The 18,677-nt window shown below is 37.5% G+C and overlaps 1 pseudogene; it reads left to right on the plus strand.

The window, feature by feature from the left end:
• The first annotated feature begins 1,270 nt into the window (after window positions 1-1,270).
• LOC113094179 (regulator of telomere elongation helicase 1-like) overlaps window positions 1,271-18,677 on the plus strand; it is a 28,873-nt pseudogene continuing 11,466 nt past the window's right edge.

An 18,677-nucleotide genomic window follows, 5' to 3' on the forward strand; every position in this document is an offset into this window, starting at 1 on the left:
TAGTTTCACTTTCCATGTGGACACGGGCTGATCCAGTCTTCGTTGTTGTGGTGATGGTTCATTTTCCTCTGATTCCTCATCTGATTCCGGCTCAAACATATAAGGTTTTATCATTGCAAGAGCCATCGCTTCGAATGCATCACTCGCTACTAAACAGTTACGCTCAATCCGCAAATGTTCCGTCAAATGTCGTTAGCCAATCATAACAGTGGGCGTTAACACTGAACTCTTAAAGGGGAAACAACCCAAAACAGACTGTTTGAATCAAAGGATGAGAAACAGGGTGGGAAAATGTCATAATTCACTACATTTTAAAAGTTTTTTTTTTTTTAACTATAGTAATACTATAATTGCACCTAGGGGACCATAATAATAAAATAAAAAAACCCATGTCATGACCCCTTTAAGTTAAAAATAGTCAATGAAAGGAATATGGTGACGGAGCTCAAACGCAGTACAGCCGTCAACAACAAATAAGTAGATCTCATCATAAGGAGCAAGTGAGTTTAAAAATAACTAAAATAATAAGTCGTACCTGCTTTACCTGGCCAACTGACTTTTCTGTAGTCTGCCTTCAGGATCTGGCAGCATAGCTGAATTAAACAACACACTTACGGTTCGTTACCATTGAACACAGCGTGGAGCACAGATGATCGATGTTGCAGTGACGTCAGATGGCGCTACGGAGCATGGAAGTGTCCACACCCTGGTGTGTGGCCATTGTGTTGTGTTGCACTGCACAAACATATTCATCATTATAGAGGTTTTTGCCCTAGACAGAAAAAAAATCCCAGATGATAGCAATCCCTAGCAAAATAGTCCCATTTGTCGACGTCAATGCCATTTCCTACGACTGCTGTGGATGCTTTTGTTGAAGCAGTCGTGCACGTTGCTGAGCAGGCGTAGTCAGGCCAAAACTGAAAGTAGAAGACCCTTCTTCAAGTCCTGAAATATGGGCAGAACAAGAAGAACCTCATTTATCAAATACATGTGGGTCTGGAATACTTGCCATAAATGCTTTCGTCAACTTGTTTCATCTGTGGTTCACATCGCTGTATTCATCAGGCAGGCAGGAGAGTTGTCTGTTGTCCATCATACGGCCACACCCTGCCGACAATGTTACACCTGTACCTGGAACATACAGGGGAACTACAAAAGGACATGACTGAATAAGTATGAAACTCACTCCCCGTTATGTGTCCCCCTAATAGCTTCAGTCAGGACCATAGAAATAATTGGGTTACGTTTTGAAGCGTTCTTTGCCACGAACATGTGGGATGTACATCTCATCTTTAGAATAACTGGAGCATTACACTCATTGGACTCTATGCTAGGAGGATGAGAGACCTCAAGAATACTGTTAAACACAAACAATACATTCTCTTATTGACAATATATCATTGAACTAAAAATACACGTCTGAACAGACACTACATAGAATAGGTACTGCCTCCTGGTTCAACTTCTGCAGCCCCTGGATCACTGGCTTAACGTCACAGTTAACGCTTCATTTACACATGTGGCTGATGCTGTGCCTCTCTCAACCCCAAACACCATCTTTCATCAGTTTTTTGCACTCTTCTCTTTAATTTCGGCAGTCTATAGAACTAGAAATGGTTCAATGGCACTGTTTACGTTCAGTGCCTCCAAAATGGCCGATGATGTGTGGTGAAAACCCTCTATAAACAAACATGGCCGCACTCATTTACTTTGAGCGAGTCATTGGCGGCCAACATTTCTAATAGCGGCTGGTGGATTTTGGCTCACTTCTCTGCGAAAAATAAAGAAAACATCTGGAATATACAGCGGGGAGAGTGTTCATCTCTACGGTTCGAACGAGTTCAGTGCTTAATGAACTCCGATGTAAAGGCTTTACGCATTATTTGTGAAAGTTTGTATCATCATTTGACTCTTATTCTTGTTTTCATGTGGCACACCAAGGCCAGATTATTTTGTTTACATTCGTTTCTGATGACAATTTCTAGTTCGTTAAAGTTTATTTTTAAAGTATACATTTATTTTTGTTTAGCTTAAAGTTGCTCAAAGCGTTTTTTAAAACATTTATTGTCACATGCAGCAAACATCTCCTCACTGTCCACTAGCTAACTTACCTGTCCCCGGAACACGCTGTTAAAAGACGCAGTCATAACAAATTGTTCCAGCCAATAACCACAAGAAGGATTTGGGGGTGTGGTTAGTGTGCGGATGAGGAGGAGGGAAGGTCTAGCTAGCCTCTGGATTTTTTTTATTTTTTTACAACAAACGTAAAGAAGAAGTGACGTCAATTAGAGTACCTTTAAGAGTGTTTTGGTGCTGCTCTTTACATGTGAGTGATCAGTGTGTTTTGGTTGATAATTCCTCATATTAAGCTCAGAGGAGTCAATGTGGACTTTCCCTTCACTCCATACTCGTGCCAGGAGGAGTACATGAGAAAAGTAATCGAGTGCCTGCAGAATGTAAGAATCTCAGTCAATCAATCAATCAATCACTTTTATTTATATAGCGCTTTAAACAAAATACATTGCGTCAAAGCACTGAACAACATTCATTTGGAAAACAGTGTCTCAATAATGCAAAATGATAGTTAAAGGCAGTTCATCATTGAATTCAGTTATGTCATCTCTGTTCAGTATAAATAGTGTCTGTGCATTTATTTGCAATCAAGTCAATGATATCGCTGTAGATGAAGTGACCCCAACTAAGCAAGCCAGAGGCGACAGTGGCAAGGAACCGAAACTCCATCGGTGACAGAATGGAGAAAAAAACCTTGGGAGAAACCAGGCTCATTTGGGTGGGCCAGTTCTCCTCTGACCAGACAAAACCAGTAGTTCAATTCCAGGCTGCAGCAAAGTCAGATTGTGCAGAAGAATCCTCTGTTTCCTGTGGTCTTGTCCTGGTGCTCCTCTGAGACAAGGTCTTTACAGGGGATCTGTATCTGGGGCTCTAGTTGTCCTGGTCTCCGCTGTCTTTCAGGCATGTAGAGGTCCTTTCTAGGTGCTGATCCACCATCTGGTCTGGATACATACTGGATCCGGGTGACTGCAGTGACCCTCTGATCTGGATACAGACTGGATCTGGTGGCCACGGTGACCTCCGAACAAGAGAGAAACAGACAAATATTAGCGTAGATGCCATTCTTCTAATGATGTAGCAAGTACATAGGGTGTTATGTGAAGTGTTTCCGGTTCCGGTTTACCTAATTAATGCAGCCTAAAAATCCAACGGATTTGGATATTAAAAGCATATTATTATGTTATGTGTATGCCAGGTTAAAGAGATGGGTCTTCAATCTAGATTTAAACTGCAAGAGTGTGTCTGCCTCCCGAACAATGTTAGGTAGGTTATTCGCCAAATTTAGGCGCCAAATAGGAAAAGGATCTGCCGCCCGCAGTTGATTTTGATATTCTAGGTATTATCAAATTGCCTGAGTTTTGAGAACGTAGCGGACGTAGAGGAGTATAATGTAAAAGGAGCTCATTCAAATACTGAGGTGCTAAACCATTCAGGGCTTTATAAGTAATAAGCAATATTTTAAAATCTATACGATGTTTGATAGGGAGCCAGTGCAGCGATGACAGGACCGGGCTAATATGGTCATACTTCCTGGTTCTAGTAAGAACTCTTGCTGCTGCATTTTGGACTAGCTGTAGTTTGTTTACTAAGCGTGCAGAACAATCACCCAATAAGGCATTACAATAATCTAACCTTAAAGTCATAAATGCATGGATTAACATTTCCGCATTTGACATTGAGAGCATAGGCCGTAATTTAGATATATTTTTGAGATGGAAAAATGCAGCTTTACAAATGCTAGAAACGTGGCTTTCTAAGGAAAGATTGCGATCAAATAGCACACCTAGGTTCCTAACTGATGACGAAGAATTGACAGAGCAACCATCAAGTCTTAGACAGTGTTCTAGGTTATTACAAGCAGACTTTTTAGGTCCTATAATTAACACCTCTTTTTTCTGAATTTAGCAGTAAGAAATTACTCGTCATCCAATTTTTTATATCGACTATGCATTCCATTAGTTTTTCAAATTGGTGTGTTTCACCGGGCCGCGAAGAAATCTAGAGCTGAGTATCATCAGCATAACAGTGAAAGCTAACACCATGTTTCCAGATGATATCTCCCAAGGGTAACATATAAAGCGTGAAGAGTAGCGGCCCTAGCACTGAGCCTTGAGGTACTCCATACTGCACTTGTGATCGATATGATACTTGATATCTTCATTCACTGCTACGAACTGATGGCGGTCATATAAGTACGATTTAAACCATGCTAATGCACTTCCACTGATGCCAACAAAGTGTCAATTCTATGCAAAAGAATGCTGTGGTCAATTGTGTCAAACGCAGCACTAAGATCCAATAAAACTAATAGAGAGATACACCCACAATCAGATGATAAGAGCAAATCATTTGTAACTCTAAGGAGAGCAGTCTCAGTACTATGATACGGTCTAAATCCTGACTGGAAATCCTCACAGATACCATTTTTCTCTAAGAAGGAATATAATTGTGAGGATACCACCTTTTCTAGTATCTTGGACAGAAAAGGGAGATTCGAGATTGGTCTATAATTAACTAGTTCTTTGGGGTCAAGTTGTGGTTTTTCGATGAGCGACTTAATAACAGCCAGTTTGAAGGTTTTGGGGACATATCCTAATGACAATGAGGAATTAATGATAGTCAGAAGAGGATCTATGACTTCTGGAAGCACCTCTTTAGGAGCTTAATGGTATAGGGTCTAACATACATGTTGTTGGTTTAGATGATTTAACAAGTTTATACAATTCTTCCTCTCCTATAGTAGAGAATGAGTGGAACTGTTCCTCAGGGGGTCTATAGTGCACTGTCTGATGTGATACTGTAGCTGACGGCTGAATGGTTGCAATTTTATCTCTAATAGTATCGATTTTAGATGTAAAGTAGTTCATAAAGTCATTACTGCTGTGGTGTTGGGAAATGTCAACACTTGTTGAGGCTTTATTTTTCATTACTTTAGCCACTGTATTGAATAAATACCTGGGGTTATGTTTGTTTTCTTCTAAAAGAGAAGAAAAGTAATCAGATCTAGCAGTTTTTAATGCTTTTCTGTAGGATATGTTACTTTCCCGCCAAGCAATACGAAATACCTCTAGTTATGTTTTCCTCCAGCTGCGCTCCATTTTTTGGGCTGCTCTCTTTAGGGTGCGAGTATGCTCATTATACCATGGTGTCAAACTGTTTTCCTTAACCTTCCTTAAGCTTAAAGGAGCAACTGTATTTAAAGTGCTAGAAAAGAGAGAGTCCATAGTTTCTGTTACATCATCAAGTTGTTCTGAGGTTTTGGATATGCTAAGGAATTTGGATACATCAGGAAGATAACTTAAAAAGCAATTTTTTGTGGTAGAAGTGATGGTTCTTTGATACTTGTAACAAGAAGTAGAATTTACAATTTTGGCTATATGAAGTTTGCACAGAACTAAATGATCTGAGATATCATCACTTGGCTGAATAATTTCAACACTATCAACATCAATTTCATGTGACAGTATTAAATCTAGAGTATGATTTCGACAATGAGTAGGTCCTGAAACATGTTGTCTAACACTAATAGAGTTCAGAATGTCTATAAATGCTGATCCCAATGCATCTTTTTCATTATCGACATGGATATTAAAATCACCAAACTCTTTAATAAAGTCTGTATGGTGCCCTGGTGGCCTGTATATGGTAGCCAGTACAAACATAACAGGGGATTTATCATTAACATTTGTTTGTCACCACAGTGTGCAACCCTGCATGCACTGCAATGCAAGCAACATTTATTGATAGTCTTAGAAATACTCAACGCCTGTTAAATGTTCTGCCTTAAATTAATACATTATTTGGTAACTGTAAATGTGTATATGTACATTTCTGAAATGCATAACTGATAACTGAATTGTATGCATTTTCTGCAAAGCTCCTTTGAAACGATATGCATTGTGAAAAGCACTATACAAATACATTTTAATTTAATTTAATTAATTGAAAATAAATACCCTCAAAAACTTTAAAAGATTCACCCTCAAAATTAAAACAAAACCCCTACTTTTACTACTAAGGTTATAGCCAAAAAAGACAAAAGTCTGCCACTTTTTGTTGTTTCCAAAAAGTTAAATCACTTTTTCCATCAGAGATAAAATGTAATGGCAGAATGACATTCTATTGAAGGTAGAATTACATTTTGTTTTACTTGCCCTTTGCTTGTGTATAATATGAAGGCTGTAGTGCTTTAATCTAATGCAATAAATATTTGAAAGTCTTCCTGTAAGGTCACACATGTTCTATTATTTTTCTATTAATAAGAATGACATGCACTTGTACTCTACCAGAAAGTCAATGGTGTTCTTGAAAGTCCCACTGGCACTGGTAAAACGCTCTGTCTGCTGTGTTAGCGCTGGGCTGGAGAGAGAACTTAAAAGACAAAATCTCTGACTGCAAGATAGCCGAGAGAATGGACGGTGTGGAGCTGTTCCCTGACAAACCAATGTCATCGAGGGGAACAGCAGTCACCAACAAAGACACTCCAAGTACTGTCCTTCATTTATTGATTCAAAATTGATACGATTTATTTTCATTAACATTTCTAAACATTGCTTGTGTTTTCAAAAGTTACATTGTTGTCGAAATTATAAACCAAATCATAGTGACAGTTGACATTACGGACAACCATATGAATTATATTTTAAGAACCAAGTTTCAATATCATGAGTTTTGTCTTGTCTTTGATTTTTTACTTTAGCTTATGACACGGACATCCCTAAGATCATATATGCTTCCAGGACCCATTCCCAGCTAGCACAGGTCATAAATGAGCTCAAGAACACATCCTACAGGTCAGCTATCTGAGTTAACATCACATATTTAAAGGGATAGTTCACAGAAAGATGAAAATTCTGTAAGTATTTACTCACCCTCAAGTTGTTCCAAACCTGTTCAAGTTTCTTTCCTCTGCTGAGCACAAATGAAGATATTTGGAAGAATGTTGGTAACCAAACAGTTGACAACATCTATCGACTTCCATAGTAGAGGAAAGTCAATGGGTGCTGTCAACTGTCTGGTTATCATAAAAGTTATAACTGATTTCTATAAATAATTATTATGTTCTCTGCATTCATAAATTATTATGTTTGTAAGTGTCCTTTTTGTGTGTGTGTGTGTGTAAAAACAGTTGACCACAAACAAAGAAATTCTTCTAATATGCTGATTTGCCAGGACACTCTTGAAAAAGAGATTTTCAATCTCAATTAAAAGAGTCTCTTCCTGGTTAAATAAAGGTTTAAAAAAAAGTTTGGTGCTCAGGAAACATTTCGTTTTAATATCATAATGTTAATATTTGTCTAAATTGTGATCTTTTTTTTTTTTCTCCAGGATTATTTAATCAATAGAAAAAAGAACAGCATATTCATTTGAAATGAAAAAATAAATTATAAAAATGTCTTGACTGTCATTTTTGAGCATTCATCCTTGCTGATTAAAAGTATTAATTTCTTTAAAAATATTATTAACAGATGGTACTGTTCTTTATTATAGGCCAAATATTTGTGTTTTGGGATCTAGAGAACAGCTGTGCATAGACCAGGAAGTGATGCGTCAAGAGAGTAACCACTTTAAGGTATGCTGATCAGTACCTCACTGTGAGTATGTGTGACGACAGACAGTTAAAATACCAGAGGCTGTATCTCAACACCAAATTAATGAAGGCATTTTGCCTTAGTTCAAGGTCCACATGTACAGGGCAAATGAGACTATGAGACTAACATTGGTGGCCTGTCAATAGAGATTTGTGATTGTATTAGAGACAATTTTTTCAATTATAATGGTTTTAGTTTGTTAATGTACGACTACGAGAAATAGCTGACTATGTTTTTGGGTTTGGGTCTTTATTTAGAGAAAAGCACTTACAAAGAAATCATGAATACTATCATGGATGTGGAGGATCTTGTGAAAACATGAAAAAGGAAAGGTGAGACAATATCCTTGCCTTGACTGAAGCACTGAAAGAAATAGTGGTGTCCTTCAAACTGCTGATGCTGCATCTGAATTAATTCCAATGGGAGTGTTTGTAAATAGTGACATTGCTCAGACTGTTTGTTCCCACAGAGTTTGTCCATACTACCTGTCACGGTCACTCAAACAACACGCTGATGTCATCTTCATGCCTTACAACTACCTGCTTGACCCAAATATTAATATATTTTTAATATATTTCAAAATATAAGTCCTGTGATCAAAGCTTGGTGTGTTGATGGCGTGGTGATGCCGCAGTGGATAAGACACATGCCTTTGGTGTGAGAGACCTGGCTTCGAATCCACTCTGACACACCAATGTGTCCCTGAGCAAGACACTTAACCTCTATTTGCTCCAGAGGCGTGTGACCTCTGACATATATAGCAATTGTAAGTCGCTTTGGATAAAAGCATCAGCTAAATGAATAATGTAATGTAAAAAACTGAATTTTCAGCATCATTACTCTAGTCTTCAGTGTCACATGATCCTTCGGAATCATTCTAATATGATGATCAAGAAACCTTTATGATTATTGTCAGTGTTGAAAACAGTTGTGCTGCTTAATATTTTTGTGTAAAGCGTGATACAAGCAACAAGCGCAACGTTGGGGGTTCGTATCCCAGGGAACACATGTTAGGAAAAAATTGTTAGCCTAAATGCAATGTAAGTCGCTTTTGGATAATTTATTTATTTACTGACATTTTAATGACATTGTATATTTAGTTTATATTTTAATTATTATTAGTTTTGATTTGCTATGTATAGTTCTAGGATAAAGTTTTTTATTTTAAGTGTTCCTGTAGCTCAAGTGGTAGAGCATTGCGTTAACAAGCGCAATGTTGGGGGTTCGTATCCCAGGGAACACATGTTAGGAAAAAATTGTTAGCCTGAATGCAATGTAAGTCGCTTTTGGATAAAAGCTTCTGCTAAATGGATTCATTTCATTTAGTTTATTTTATTTTAATTTAATTTAATTTAAATAAAAACACAACATTGAGCTGAAAGGAGCTGTGGTTATTTTTGACGAGGCTCATAATATTGTAAGTGTTTCGATTGTTGTTTGAGACATCATAGCTGTTCTATATTTTTGTTTGTTTTATATTCTATCTACTGTTTGTGTACATTTTTAGGAGAAGATGTGTGAAGAGTCCACCTCTTTTGACCTTTCCCCTCACGACCTGATTTCTGCCATATATTTTAAACATTATATATACAAGTGGTTTATATATTTGTGTGTATGGGTGTGTATATATTAGGGCTGTCACTTTTAGTTCGAAAATCGATTGCACAATCGATCGGACCAACCAAAAAAAGTTTCGAAAATGAAAATAGGGAATCGATTTTAACCAAATATGTACACTATTAATTTTAAAATAATTAAACAATTAAAAAATCTAAATGTAACAAAACTCAGAAACAAGCAGAAAAAGAAAATAAAGAATTTCCGAAAGTGCAGTATGCGTTGCGAAAGCTAGACAGAAAATACCAGCAATTTTACGCACTTATAAGACCAAGTGACGTTGAAAGTGACCTCTTATGCTGCCTTCACACCAAACGCGAATAGAGCGTCTGGCGTGAATGATTTCAATGTTAAGTCAATGTTAAGTAAAGTAGCGTTTACGTGCGTCTGGAGGTCTCGCGGCGCGGTAGACGCGAATTCGCCTCATTCGAGCATCTAGTTACAGATTCTGAGTTATGAAAAAGACCATTGCAAGCTGACAGCGACCGGCTTCTGTGGTGGAGAATTGGCAGTAATACCCCCACCTTGCGCAGCTGTACCTGAGTTGTACCTGAGTGGCTTGCTTAGTTGGGGTCACTTCATCTACAGCGATATCATTGACTTGATTGCAAATAAATGCACAGACACTATTTAAACTGAACAGAGATGACATAACTGAATTCAATGATGAACTGCCTTTAACTATCATTTTGCATTATTGAGACACTGTTTTCCAAATGAATGTTGTTCAGTGCTTTGACGCAATGTATTTTGTTTAAAGCACTATATAAATAAAGGTGATTGATTGATTGATTGATTGAGTGTCCCTGGGACATCAGTGCGGTTGGAGCGCGTCTTCTCAACAGCTGGACATATAGTGAATAAAAAACGCTCTGCTTCGCCTAGCCTAAGTGTCGGTTACGCTCAATAAAAAAAAGCACATGGCCTGTTCTCAAGTCCATTTAAAGTTTCATTTTTTTGAACAGTTGTTTGAAATGGATTGAATCATTATTTAAAATAATCTTAATTTTAATTGCCTAAATCATAAATGCAGCCGGGTTGAAGCCTTCAGTGATGTTTTTCTTTTGTTATGGCAGCTGTCCACTCTGCAAATATATTTGTTAGGGAATGTTGCACTCCTTTTGGTATTTGTTATTCTGCACGAAACTTCATGCCAATAAATAAGGATATATATTTATTGGATATATATATATATATATCCAATAAATAACTCCATTATTTTTATCCTTTGTTATTTCACAAGATTAAAACTGGACATCACCACAATTGCAAAAATAAAACGTAGGTTACTCTTCAAAAATGGAAATGTATATATTTTATTACCAAATTGAATTTATGAAGTTATTTGGAATACTTTTTTTCAGTAATGAAAATCATTTTTGCTGAGAACTTAATAATCTTACAGAAATTTTAATGGATCTGGGATCTTCCATTAATAGTTTTGAGATGCCAGCAAATAATCAAGGAATCACCAAGCCCGGCAGGTGAGTGGAGCCTCACTGAACCGGCGATCTGATTCAGTTTAGTGCTGGGATAGGTATTAGTGACCTTGATATATTGACTACAAAATCACCAATTTTAGATGCACAACAGCTAAACTGAACTGGTCATTTTCTTTCTCTTCCTCTTTTGAAGCTTCATATTTGAGCTTTTTCAAACGGCTAATGTAAACTTTGAGAATAAAACATCTATAGTGGAAGCCATGGAGCAGATTACAGGATATATAGCAGGGAGTGAGTATTTCTCAACTGATCCTCCAATATAATCTCACTTTCTGTTTATCGGTTCAACATTGACCCATATATGTGTATTTTATTTTATTTTTTGCAGGGCCTGGTGTCTTTCTGAACACCAGCGGACTACAGAAAGTAGCAGATATTATCCAGGTAAGAAGTGTAGACCGTGTTAAAAAGATAAGTGGACAATTTTCTGTATGTTTAATGTTTTTGTCCTGAATAAGTTGGTGTTTGGGGCTAAACCTACAGAGGACAGCAAGACATCACAGATGGGAAACGGCATGAAGGAATTTAAGGTTTGCTCTGACTGATTTTCACATTCATGGAGTTTTCTTTGTTAAATATTTGCAGACATCAGGTTTTAGTTGGAGTGAGTGATAATGTGATGTTGCAAATTTTATAATAAAAAGGAAATCAATTAAAAGGGTACATTTTAAGATGTAAAGACATTTATAATGCAGACCTGCCAACATGTACGCATTTTTCGTACTCTGCATGCATTTTGACCCATAAGTACGCTTGTACGATTCGCTGCTCTCTAGGTATGCGTCTCACATTTTTTGTTGCGTTTTGTTGCGTCTCGCATTTCGCCGATTTCAGTTTCTATGCTTGGGAGTATGACACTGATTCTGCTGTTGATCCACAGCATGTAAGTGGAGTGAAAAGCTGTCGGCCAATCAGAGCGGTGCATGTTAACCTGCCGCCCACCTGCCCCTCCTATCCACAAGCTTAGTTCGTTGGCAGTTAGAAAAGTGGTGGAATGGCTTGAAATCTAGAAGGTTTAAGATAGGCCAGGTGCTGATTAACGTAAATTAAAGGTAACAGTTAGGCTATGTTTAGCCTAATTGAATTTATGAATATTAAAAGTGACCTTGACATCATAACAAGCAGTCCAGCTGTGACTAGCTCAGTTCAGTTCACGCGTTCTTGTAGGCTAACATGTAAGGGTGGTGCTGCCCATAACGCTCGTAAAAGCTGTCACAAAGAACCGGCAAAAGTAATGATTATGAATATTTAATGAATATAATTAATAATAAACAAGTGTTTTCTGTATCAGTGTCGTGTCGACTGCAAAGATAAAGTTGACGATTCTGTCTCGCGATCTTTGCAGTAATGAACGCGCTAGAGAAATGCACATTCCATACGGATTAATGTTACATAAGCAGAGAGCAGTCTGTTTTCTTTCATTTTGAATTGTTCTGTTCAACCCTCTTAAGTCGGTTAACGCGTATACCCGTTATGAGTCATTTTCTCCTGATAACCCCGAAAAGAACTTAAATTACACTTTCAGATTTGATCGTACAGATAAGAGCAAAATCGAATCTGTAAAGGGTCTACTTTTATTTGTATACAGACATAATAACAACAAAACTTTGTGCACTTATAAAATAAAGATAAACTAGGTGTGCTGTCTGCCTTGTAACTGTAACTCCGTGAATACTCAACGAAGAGACATGAGAGAGATATCTATAGAAAGCTTGACATGTCTACTTTTAAACTAAAATATAAATATTCTGTGATAAAGTAATCCATATGAAAACAACACGATGTCCGTTTTTCACGTCTCCTTTCATTATCTTCTATTGTAACCACGCCCCCGCGCTGAACGCGCTATTCAGATTCTAATGTTAAATAAAGTTTTTATTTTTATTTTACTGTTTGCTTCGCGATGAGAGGAATAAGATATAATTCACCCCAAAATGTGATTTGGTTGAGTATTTGAGATTTGGATTTCCAAATGAAGCACTTTATTCAGCAGAGTAAAGGCGCGGTCACACTAGACTTTAAACGTGCGAAATTATTTCGGACGCCGCTGCGAATATGGGTGGGAGCAAGATAAAACGGTCTCTCCTCAATTATCACAACATGGATTAATATGTGCTTGTACTGTGTCTTTTGCGACGGCGACGAAAGCGTCTTATTATATTGTACTCTCTGTATCTCTCTCTATATAAATATATACACCCTAAGCAATAAAAAATTATAAAACGTCCTCATTCAAATGTATCATCTGTTCCGGTTGACACTACAAACCATGCAGATTCTTTTTTATTTTATTTTTTATAATCTTTTAAATATGTATTATATAAAATAGGACGCTGCGCTACAGCTAAAGTTATAGCGCTTCCTTCATTTTTGAATTTCTGTACAGAGGTCACGCAGTGACGTATCGATCTTCTACTGGTCCCACATTTTCACGTGATGCGAATTCGCAGGTCAGAGTTCACCAAATTTGAACTTTGGAACGCAGCGGAATGCGAAATTTTTCGCATAAGCTTGCGTTTCTGGTCTGACGCATTTGCATGCGTATGAATGGAAGTCAGTGGAGAGAAAAGTGCAGTGTGACCGCCCCATAAGTCTCTTATTATTTATTTACATACGTGTACTAGTTTTCACATAACGTGTGAACATTTTACTAGTTAGACTTTTTCCAAACTATAATTCCTGACTAAATGTATAATCAAGTGAAACATTATGAAGTTTCAATGACAATATACAATACTATACCATTCAAAAGCTTGATGTAAATAATATAAATGTAACAAATAAATGTAACTGTAACAAATGTAACAAACAATGCTGTTCTTTCAATTTATTCCACCGAAAAAAACCTGAAAAAAAAATATTCTCTGCTCTTTTCAACATTAATAATAATCTATTAATATGACTACAGAGATGTTTAGTTCTCTGGTGACGAGAAAAGTCATGATTGCCTCCAAAGGCAGCATTTGTTACTGTTGTGGAAATTCTAATTCAATAACAATTTGTAGAGGCTGAGAATGAAAAACCAAACAGACTTTTGTCTTTGTATTGCTTTAATTCTCTGCAGAGAATGATCTGGTTTACACACAGTTTCCGAGTCTGTATGCATAGAGATAACACACAGACTTACAGCCCACTTTTTATAGAATGTAAAAAGATACATTGAAGGACAGACTAGGACCTTTGAGCCAATCATGTTGCTCAGTGCACAATCACATCATAACACATGCACATCTCATGCACATCTCATAGTAGATGCCTGGTTACTCTCAAAAACTGCCCATCCCTGGTACACAGTTTCCCCTTAAATGTTGACATTCAACCTAAAGCAGTTATGTGCACAAGTTACATAAAATAACTTCATGTCCCTATGGACTATATATACTAACTTATTCATTGTATGTTTAAAAAGATACTTAAATGAGATTAATGCAATCAATGTCAAATTAACAAAACTAAACATTTCCGTAACACTCCTCCCTTTTGATCATTATTGATCACTTATACTGATTAAATGGATACATTTGTGAGCACATTACCCTTATAGTTTACATCAATCATGTAAATTCAAGATTTAAAACAACATTACTCTCATAAGGGTGAAAAAAAGCATTTGCATTGTTTTTTTATGGAACATAGTCATTCCTAACATATAAGCAAGCTATAAATAAAATAATAACTCTTATATTTGATTATATGTACAAATCTTAGTGTGATATTCAAACAGAAGAAACTTTCTTAACTTTCCTTCCGGTTGCATCATCTCATAACACGGACAATGACCTGCTTTAGACCCGCTTTATTCTACAGCATGTCATGCTTACTACTCTTCTTCTGTAGAGCTGCTGCAGGTGTCAGATTTTAGCATCTCATTGTCTTCATCATTTACATCAGAAGCACTCACATATACAAGTCATTGTACATTAACATCTGATGAACTACTAAAGATTTCATGATTGAATTTACAGCTTTTCTAATCATTCCCACTACACAAGGCCACATACACAGCAAATATAAATTCATGGCCAGTGCTGAGATGGCAATTAACCAAATGTATTCTTCTTTTTGTCATAAACCCTTAAACCAATTCCATTCCCAATCATCATTGGCATTTACTTCTCTAGCTGTTAACCTGTGAATTGAAGTAGTCATGTTTTGAATACAGTTCCCACAAGCACAAACACATCTCTGCCAGGAGATGCAGAGAGCTGGTTCAGGACAAATCTTGCAGTGCAGTCGGCCTCAGTCCTCGTGGTTCCTTCTTGATTCCAAGTGCCGGAATTACAGCATGGAAGAACTTCTCAGCTCCATTCCACAGTAGGGTTGTAACGTTATACCGGTATGACGATATACCGCGATATAAACATGTACGATTATCATACCGTGTACATTTGCTTATCTACAATATTGAGAGAAAATAACAAACACAGAATCTCACCTGCGCCTAGGCAACAACGTTCCACCTAAGGGGCAGTTCATATATCGCGCCTAAAACACGTGGAAAACGTTAGACAAGCTGCTTTCTAATTTTTTCACAAAGCCTTCTGGCACTAGCGCTCTTGAGGCGTCTGCCGTTGCTAAGCAACAATGACCCGCTCTCTCCATGAAGAAGTGGAAATTTCAGCCATGGATAAATGAATTTGCAACACTAAGAATCGCTTGCAGTAGCTCTGCTACTTGATTTATTTAAAAATGGCAATCCACATACAGCTATGATCAGCTGTTCCTTCATCTTGGCTGAGCTTTCAACGTTGTTAAGGGAAAGGTGAGGAACATGACCTGCGGTGTGCTCGCGGCATTATGAAAAGTTGAGATGTTTTTAACTCGATGCAGTACAGAGGCGCCTGGAAAAAACTAGCTCGTTTGCTACATTTGAAATAACGAACTTGAGTGCACAAAGGAGGCAATACGTGAACGGCCTTTTAACTGTTCTCTTGCTTCACCCACACATACAGCGGAGACAACATCAGAGACAGAGGCTGTTATCTCTAATCTCGATCCCACGTCAAACTATGAGTTAAAATTGGCACTAGTAGGCCTATGGGAATACTTTTTGTATAGAAAAGACGAATGCTTATTTGTCCTTGAAGGTAGACACAGTTTGCAAAAACTGTGGTCGGAAAGCGGCTGCAAAATGAGCAAACGCATCGAACATGTTTACCTATTCAGAAAATCATCATCCCGTGCAGATACAGCTATGTCCCATTTATAATTTAAGGTTAATGCGTTATGATTTCTGTGATGCGGAGTGAAGCAAAGAATCCAGACATGACAATGAATTTACAGCTAGCTAATTATTATTTTATTTATTAATGATAAATATAAGTTATTAAACTAATAAATAATCAGTGGTAAAATTTTCTTGTTTTTGATTAATGAAATTTGAATAAAAACATGCTTTCAAATAATTGTCGATAAGAGATTGATCGATTAAGGCTGAAAAAGGTTGGGCTGGGTGCGGCTCATGCACAGAACACGTGCGAGCGGCTGTGAGTTACATTGACCGTATCATCATTCATTCACAGTGTATTAATTAAGCTTTTAATGTGATTTAAAACTTTAAAAAACTTTAACTTTAAAATTACATTATAATAGAAAGAACACAAAAGTCATTCAACATGAAAAGCAAAAGAAATGTAGTCATTTCATCAGATAACTGCACTCTGCAGGGCTGCGGGACATAGGACAGATAGACTATTCATTCCTACAACTTGTTAATTAGTTTCTACTACTTATTAATTTGTGGCAATTGTCCATGTTTCGTTAATTTTGTTCCCTAAATAACCCATGATTTAACTGAAATAAGGGAACAAATTAATAAATCGAACGCATTATTAATTCATGAAATCTTTAATTTCCCTTCCCATGTTTACCACACACAGCAGCCTAAGAGATGCGATTAAAAGTGAAAGATAATAAAATAAACCTGAGAAATTAGAAAATTTAAGAAAAGAAACCGGTAAAAAAGAAAAAAATTAAGCCACATTAATGAAGGCTATATCTCGAACGGCAGAGGCATGGTCATCTATCATTTTCCTAACCCTGTGTTTTTTTTTTCTCTCTCTGTCTCAGCTGTTTCGATCTCGTTGGAGCCTGGAGCACACGTATATTCAGGCGATTCAAACTTACATCGCAGTCTGTTCATTATCAAAATAAAATACAGTCAACTAAACATTTAAAATGTTACACTGGTCAGTTTAAATAGACCGTACACCAGTCCTCTCTGCTGTTCCAATGATGTTTTTGCTCATATGAAGAGGATCGTCTTTTCTGTGTATGTGCAAGTAGTTTACATTATAAATAATAGTTTAACATTCAGATACATTGCAATTATGGAAACATTTGGATTTGTGCCGAATGAGACATGAGCAGTAATCTCCAAATAAATCTAGTCAAAGCCGCGCTCGCTCGTCCTCGTCTACACGCACGCGCTGTCATGACCTAATGCACTGTATGCTTCATTTGGGATCATTTTATTTTAAATGCCATAATGTCAGTTGAAAACATTGTAATTGTGTTTTAAAATACAACAACGAGCACCACAATACCATTTAAAGAGGCACGTTCAGCGGTCTCTGTGCGGGATAGGAAAGTCAACAAAGTAAATTGATCTCAAATGTATGGCGCTCTCTCTTCATTTTATAAAATAATCCTAATCACATCTGTTCATTTTATAATCCTTGTACTAGCATTTTATTCAGACTAAAGCCCCCCTCAAGTCCCTCGCTGTCATCCGTTGGCCCAAACTGACCTCAGATCACCCGCACACAGTGATGTTGCTGCGTGTTCAGCTCCCATACACCACTGTATGTTTGTTCACCTAAGTCAGCCAGACGTCCCCCTTGGCACGGGGCAGCTGGTCAATCACTTTACTGAGCTGTAGCCCTCTGGTGGCACTCGAACGTTCCTGCAGTGACTTTCATGTAGCCATGTAGCTCCTTCTGCCACTTTAACCTCGGTGTTATCAGCAAGACCTGACATCATGCAAGACTCCTTCCGCTGGCTTGGGCAGAGCATCCTTGACCTGCTAAGATATCTGACAGAGAACAAGAGACAACTTTCTGCTACACTTCAGCATGTCATCTTCACACAAGGCTGTAGAGGACAGTGGTTGTGATTCCAGTCCTACTCCACTGAAAGTTGGCCTGCCAAACAAAATATCAAATGTACTCAAGTTAGACTGTTCTTTTTGTCATTCTCATATACATTAACACAATGGGGAGTGCTTTTACCCAAGACAATCCTGTTTGCTCACAACACTTCATTAATTTGTTCTTTTATGTCACACCTGACTGATATTTTCATTTGCAAAAGGTGTGCTATTATCACTCATACATTATTATCAATTTGCTGATTTGGAAGTGGGTGTGCTGTTTGTGGCATCATTTGCCCTCTGTCCACTTTGCTCGTGGAACACATCATACATGATTGACAATACCTGTCTACAAAGAAAGGGAATCCCTTTGTTAACCAATATTGATTTAGCAAATCAAACATTCCCCCTTTACTCGTGATCTAGGCCATGTACAAGTTATGCATAGTGTGGGAAAAAGTGTTTTGGCAGACATGGTCTGTCTTCAGTACTCGGCCTGTTTTCAGTTTGCACTCTGCCTTCACCCATTGTTTCTTGTCCTCTGCTGTGGCAAAAGCTTGCATAGCTGTAAGATAATCAGAAGGGAGTGTGAATTAATCATTGTTAAATGTTACACAGGTAAAAGAAGGTTCTGTTCTCATAGCTGTGTCCTTCGCCGTGGTATCAGCTTACTTGTTACCTAAAATCACAAAACCATAACTTTTGGAATGTGTGACGCATTTGCAGATAGCAACTAACTTTGGTAGCAAAATTGCTTCAAACAATGCTGCTATTATCATGGTTTAAATCAGGCTTACCATCACA

This window comes from Carassius auratus, unplaced genomic scaffold (assembly GCF_003368295.1).
Source record: "Carassius auratus strain Wakin unplaced genomic scaffold, ASM336829v1 scaf_tig00215270, whole genome shotgun sequence".
In the NCBI taxonomy this organism is placed as follows: domain Eukaryota; kingdom Metazoa; phylum Chordata; class Actinopteri; order Cypriniformes; family Cyprinidae; genus Carassius; species Carassius auratus.